This window comes from Anopheles stephensi, unplaced genomic scaffold (assembly GCF_013141755.1).
Source record: "Anopheles stephensi strain Indian unplaced genomic scaffold, UCI_ANSTEP_V1.0 ucontig308, whole genome shotgun sequence".
NCBI classification, from domain to species: Eukaryota; Metazoa; Arthropoda; class Insecta; order Diptera; family Culicidae; genus Anopheles; species Anopheles stephensi.
This window is the reverse complement of record NW_023405245.1, coordinates 12,075-18,111: the sequence shown is the minus strand read 5'-3', so window position 1 is coordinate 18,111 and position 6,037 is coordinate 12,075.

Sequence of the window (6,037 nt, the reverse complement as noted above, 5' to 3'; positions counted from 1 at the left end):
TCACTGAACTGAAACACAAACCGCGCTCCGATCGGTTCACTATCACCGGGAAAACTGTGTCCATCTCAGTCTGCTTACCGCGCTTATGTGTTGGAACCATGGGCCACTTATATACACGTTAATTCACCGATTTTGGAGCCGTTTTCACTTTTGTACTGTAAAACTTGCCATTTTACCTCCATTATGCATAATATCTGGTGGATCAAGCACAATTTTACCCCCTTTTTTAACAATATAAAAACAGAGCGCACTTTGCACAGAGTGCCAGGCGCACCGGATGACAGCTCGACACTGCTACAGTGACATAACACTGACCAGGCACAACCAAGGTGTATGTATCTAGAGCAAGGTGTATGTATTTAGAACAAGGTGTATGTATTCAGAAGGTGAATTTCTGTCGATTTCACACAGCAACAGCACCATTTCCCAAGTTATCTGGTTCCCCTGTTTTCGTAAATTTTTTGGTAAATATATTCGTTAACGAAACTTCCTGGAAAAGATTTACGAAATTCCAAACTATTTCGAGGATAACTTGTTTATGTTTGGATTCTGTTTGATTACATTTTGAACGAACCCTGCTCATAAAATGAACCGGAACCATGTTCATCGAATGTAAACCGCTGATGGCGGACGGTTATCACAACGGATTTACATCCACGGAAGGCTTTCGGAAGGACTTATGGCGTATGTTTAGGAGACGGAAGGTTTCTGTTCGGTCCGAACTGGAAGAGAACGCGTGAAAGAATGGCTTTATGTTTAATAGTAATAGTGGTGTGTAGAAGACGTTATGTAAGTCGTAGTGCAAGAAGTATAAAAGTAAGGTTAGCTAGTAAGGATCAAGGAATACAGTTCAGATTGAAATCCGCATCCTAACGGAACGTGTGCGCGTTAAAGAAAATCACTGTAGCAGTACTTCTCACACATAGACATTAAAATGATAAGGAAGTGTCAGAAAAACGATATGACAATGCAACAAGTTTATAAATAAGAACGTAAAATACGGATGGTCACAAAATGTGTAGAGTCAATTTAAAGATTACGCTAAGCTTAAGAGTTATTTGGGAATCGAGAACGGAATGCTGCTTTTCCATGATAGAGTGATAGTACCATAGAAACTGAAAGAGAAAACCACGCCACGCTGGCGAAGAGGATGAAAATGGCAGCAAGTAGCTAACCATGGTGGAAGAATATGGATCAGGATTTCTATTACGTCATTATTTTTTCCAATCTGTCATTCCAGACAGATTATAATGAAAGAAACATTCGCAACAAAATGGCAAGAAAATTTAAGTCCATTTGAGCGAATACTCATAGATTTTTGTTACTTCGAGAATAGCTCACAAGTGATAGTTGACGAAATTCATACAAGTGTAGGCTCCCATAGTTTAAAGTACCTTATGTTTGTATATATCTGCATATATCTTGATTTAAATATGTCAAGTGGAAATAAATACAAAATGTCCCCGCGGCTGGGCATTCAGAAACCGCCTGCCGACCGGACAAGATCGTTGTTTGTGTCGGACTTCTGCCTTCGGTCTTTTAGTACTTCCGAAACAAAGTAAAGTTAAATTTAGCGTTGTTTACAGAAGCTAACATCATGACAAGTATCAGGGCAGAGCGTGTTATCCAAGAGCAAGATACATTTTTCACATGTTTGAGAATGCCACGAGAAAAAGTGTTAGACAATGGGCCTCTATTCAACTCAGGGAAGTAAAAATCATTTTAACATTCAAAAGGTACTAAAGTCAGAAAATCACCACCTTGCCCCCCACAATCTAATGGATAAGTGGACAGAGCGATGAGAACGGTGAAAGATTCAATTATTAGTTACGTGATTCAAAATACTGAATTTCAGAGGAAATTAAATCAGTTTTTGATATCAGACTTCCATCAGAGTCTGAGATCATCAGAGTGTCAGATTTGATGTTTTACAAACGTAAAGCTGAGGTTATGGTTTCGAATTTCAACGGATTAACTAAGTTTTTTCTGCAAAATTTAGTTTCAAATGTTAGCAAGTCGTTTCTATCATTTGATCAAACGATAAATCGATTTTAAGCATCGTTTTGTTACTCCCATGACACTATGACCAAAACATTTTGTACAATAAAATAATCTTATTTATCACGCTTTAAAATCGACCAAATTTTTCTTTTATAGTCCTGGACATCCGCTCTTTCGCATTTTCAACCTTCACATCGTCCAGATTTGTTATAAAAACGTTCAATTGATTTGAGTCTAAATTTTTGTTAACTCCATTGAAGTTTTTTTTTGCTCAATGTTTTGTGAATTTTTGACAAAAAAAAATACAATGAACATCAAAACTTATGATGTTGAGAATGCTTTTGCCAAAGTTTTGTAAGATAATAATAATAATAATATTAATAATAATAATTCAAACAATTTAAATTATACATTGTAAAAATATCGCAAGCAGTCGTTTGAAAATCGGGTAAAGGAGTGGTCTTTTTCTATTGTCCATCACTACAAACACTAAAAGGCTTAGCCCTATCATTACATTTAGAGCGTCGCCCGCACATTGCTTTTAATTTACAGCAGCAATGTTGTCTCAGAGGTGGGCATAGGTGCCTATGGTTGACTAGGATTAGAAACGACCTGGCTCTTCTCCCCTTGCTGCGACATTGCGATGAATTTGTCCATTCTCTCATTCATCACATCCATCTGGACCCCCAGGCCTGTTATACGCTTCCGCAACATCTCCTTTGCCATCGCTGACTGTATTTGTTTGTTACTATTAACTTCCAGCTCTTCGCATCCATCTAAAATTCATAAAAAAAAATTGTTAGATATATTGCATTTGGAAAAATGTGCAATTTACTAATAATAATTACCTTTAACCAGCAAAAAAGGAACCACACGGAACATGGGGTTCACATTGCGTGTTCTGCTTGAACGATAAAACTTTTGCTTTGAATTTGATGTGTGACAAACAGCAGCAAGGCGAAAACATAAAACGATCACCGCAATACTCACATACAGCGACCCATCCGGCCTCCCAATTCGCGTACAACTGCCGATATCCGTCGTAATCCTAAAATGCGGCGGTTGAAGCACTGACCGCAATACGATTAGTTTTAACACCTTCCTAGCACATTTGTCACCTTCACGCTTACTACCAAACACCCTCAGCAAATTCGAGCAGTTTCGAGCAGTTATTCAAGCCCTACCTAACATCACAAACAACAACACACGCACTTACCGATAATTTGTGTCACTCCAACAGTGCTTAAAAATCAAGCACTTATCGTACACTTCATTTTACTCTTAGAGCCACTCTGAACCAGTAAACACACACACTCCAAAGTATATATCATGCACTATTTGCACCTGTCTGGATATTCGAGCAGTTTAGAGCAGTTTTTTAGGCTGCCGAACAATTCAAATAACAAAGCAGCACTCGCGAACGCTTTGATTCATTAAAACAGCGCTCGAAAAACATCGAGCACTTTTTGCCAACTTAAATCCATTCATAAAGACGCTGTGACGAATAATCTTACATCAAAGTATACCTGGCACTTTTGGCTCCAGCATCCATATTCAAGCAGTTGTCGAGCAGTTATCGAGCAACTGCAACATGTCCCAGCAAACCCTCTCAGCCACCAACAGCTATTCCGAACACACTTCCGATTTTACCAGAAAAGCTGCTTGCAATTTGAGCAGTTTTATTTTTTGTCGCTTGGGTACTGGAGATTTTTGTCCGATGGGAATCCGTTTTTGCTTGTGTCAAAATTCGGAAGCCGGAAAGGCGTCAGCCAAAAAATTTCCATAAATTTCCGAATATCCACCGTTTTTCCGACGGAAACGGAATGCACACTCGGTTCACATCACTACAATTCAAACCGCACTCAATTCGATCCATAAATGAGCAAGTTATTTACACTTTTGCATTAAACGCGGTATATCCGCCACGTGGTGGTGCTGTCACACTACTGTCACACTTCTGCCACCTCCGTTTGATCACTTATTTAGCCTACTTAAGACGTTTTTCACTGCAGTTTTTTGGGTTCAATCAATTGATTGCACACTACCACACCGGAAAGGACCGCTTCCGGACAGATCCGTGCGAAATTGGCCGCAAAAACACACACCCGACACTGCATCACCCCCACCACTGATACACTTTTTGGACCACGTAGCTTTCGCACTAATCGGCCGATTTTTACCCCGTTTTCGGCTTGCGCAACATTTTGACCACCTTATCGACCGTTTTCACTCACTTCCAAACCCGAGAAATTATTTGCCAACCAACTTTGACGGCTTGTTGTTGTTGTTGTTGTTGGTGGTGTGGCATACACGCGCTACATTTCGTCCTTAAAGCAGCGGAAATGCACCGTTTCTTCACTGAAACCACTTTATTGGCCATTTATCACTGAACTGAAACACAAACCGCGCTCCGATCGGTTCACTATCACCGGGAAAACTGTGTCCATCTCAGTCTGCTTACCGCGCTTATGTGTTGGAACCATGGGCCACTTATATACACGTTAATTCACCGATTTTGGAGCCGTTTTCACTTTTGTACTGTAAAGCTTGCCATTTTACCTCCATTATGCATAATATCTGGTGGATCAAGCACAATTTTACCCCCTTTTTAAAAATATAAAAACGGAGCGCACTTTGCACAGAGTGCCAGGCGCACCGGATGACAGCTCGACACTGCTACAGTGACATAACACTGACCAGGCACAACCAAGGTGTATGTATCTAGAGCAAGGTGTATGTATTTAGAACAAGGTGTATGTATTCAGAAGGTGAATTTCTGTCGATTTCACACAGCAACAGCACCATTTCCCAAGATATCTGGTTCCCCTGTTTTCGTAAATTTTTTGGTAAATATATTCGTTAACGAAACTTCCTGGAAAAGATTTACGAAATTCCAAACTATTTCGAGGATAACTTGTTTATGTTTGGATTCTGTTTGATTACATTTTGAACGAACCCTGCTCATAAAATGAACCGGAACCATGTTCATCGAATGTAAACCGCTGATGGCGGACGGTTATCACAACGGATTTACATCCACGGAAGGCTTTCGGAAGGACTTATGGCGTATGTTTAGGAGACGGAAGGTTTCTGTTCGGTCCGAACTGGAAGAGAACGCGCGAAAGAATGGCTTTATTCTCACTGACAGTTAGCCTTATTAGCAAACTAATTAAACCGTTCTTTCTCCGTTATATGTCATAAAGTAAAGTATCAACACACCGTAACTACCCGCAACCATAACATAATTTTGGCGACGAGGATTAAAAAGGATAAACGCGGAACGGAACTTTTGCTTTTGTGTACATCGTGTGAAGTTAATCGATAGTAAAGCAGTTCATCCGTCGATTTGTCGGTAAATCTCGTGTCGGAGATCAGTATCGGTAGTGTAGTAATGATGTGGAAGAAAGCAGTGAAGTGCCAATGTTAGTGAAAATGGCTGGACCGTCACTTTATTCGATAGCCAATCGAAAATGTTCGCCAGAGGATCCGTGTTCAAATACGTATAAGAACCAGATCGAGCTGCTGAAGCAGCATTTGGCGCCAAAGGACAACATAATAGCCGAACGCTGCAAGTACCACAAGTGCGAACAAGCAGCAAACCAGACAATAACGGAGTTCATCATCGAGCTAAAATCGTTATCACAATCGTGTGATTTCGGCACATTTTTGTCGCAAGCTACGAGATCGATTCGTCGCAGGATTGCAAAACTCCGGGTTGCGAACCAAGCTCCTAGCAGAAGGTGATCGCACGTTTGAAAAAGCTTGTGAGATTGGAAGAAGTTGGGAAGCATCGGAGCAGGAATGCAGAGAAATGCAAGGATCATCGAAATTGGCAGCGTTCAAGCAACGCACATCGTGGAAGTCGTCGGATCGAACGCCAGTAAGAAAGAGCAAGCGTTTGTCTACGCGTTCTTCACCAGCAAGGCATCGAGATAATAAATGCTTTCGTTGTGGTAGAGATTGTAGAGATTGATTGGATTACGGCATCAGCTTAAGGAGGAGTGTTAGAGATTTCAAGAACGGAACATTAACGGAT